Genomic DNA, 969 nt, shown 5'->3' on the forward strand with positions numbered 1-969 from the left:
CGAGTCCAGACTTTCCTGGGTTCTAGTCAAGAACGGACTTGGTGAGAACACGAGTCCGTACTCACGTTCTAGTGAATCGAGAAACGTTATCAAGCACGGTGGTGATGTCATCATGGTTTGAATCCCTGCCATCATCGAATCGACTGATCTGCTGTCTAACCAATTAAAATAACCCTCCAATAAAACGAAGCGTGAGGAAATTCTACCTGATCTCAGGACCTCAGGGTCGGTGATGCAGCCGTTCACCTTTCAGCTCCTGAAAAAACCAGAATGAAACCTGGAAAAAAACAGAGCAGAAGAAAATGTCTTAGTTAGGCTTTAATGCCTCATATTTTATATCTGCAGGTTTAGCAGCTGAATAATCATTTCCAGCCCAGATAAACTTCTATAGATCTACTTTAAGGGGCTTCAGGCTTCTCCAGAAAGTTTTGACATCAATGAAGGTAGAACTTTTACTTTTCCTGGTCCTTGTATCATGACTCCTGTTCTGAAAAATGACCCTGAAACAATAAATGTGTTTGGTTTGTTAGGCTAACTTTGATGGCTGATGTGTGGCTCTGACCCACAGAACCAGAACCAGAACCAGAACACGCCTCCAAAGGCTCCACATTCATAATTGATCAGCAGAGCAGTGAGGAGGCGTCCGCTGCATTATTCATCTGCAGCTGCAGCGTTATGTAACATCTGCCTGCTCCATTCAGAGGAGCCCAGCAGAACCAAAAGGCTCGACCCGACGGAACCAGAACTCTGTAACAGGAACCAGGAAGAAAAATGAGGCAGAAACCTGACAGCTCCCAGAAGCTCTGAACTGTTTTTCCTTCCCAGTTAGAGAAGATTCTCAGACCTCAGAACATTCCGGACCAACCAGAACCTCAGAGACATTCCGGACCAACCAGAACCTCAGAGACATTCCGGACCAACCAGAACCTCAGAGACATTCCGGACCAACCAGAACCTCAGAGACATTCC

At 45.9% G+C, this 969-nt stretch overlaps 1 protein-coding gene across 1 annotated transcript in view; it reads right to left on the minus strand.

The window, feature by feature from the left end:
- Nucleotides 1–969, minus strand: part of spin1 (spindlin 1) — a 16,336-nt gene that overhangs the window by 11,073 nt on the left and 4,294 nt on the right. The window contains exon 2 of the mRNA XM_015391750.1: nucleotides 207–277. The gene's annotated coding sequence lies outside the window, so the exon portion shown is untranslated. The remainder of the gene's footprint in view (nucleotides 1–206; nucleotides 278–969) is intronic.

This window comes from Cyprinodon variegatus, unplaced genomic scaffold (assembly GCF_000732505.1).
Source record: "Cyprinodon variegatus isolate N-32 unplaced genomic scaffold, C_variegatus-1.0 Scaffold558, whole genome shotgun sequence".
In the NCBI taxonomy this organism is placed as follows: domain Eukaryota; kingdom Metazoa; phylum Chordata; class Actinopteri; order Cyprinodontiformes; family Cyprinodontidae; genus Cyprinodon; species Cyprinodon variegatus.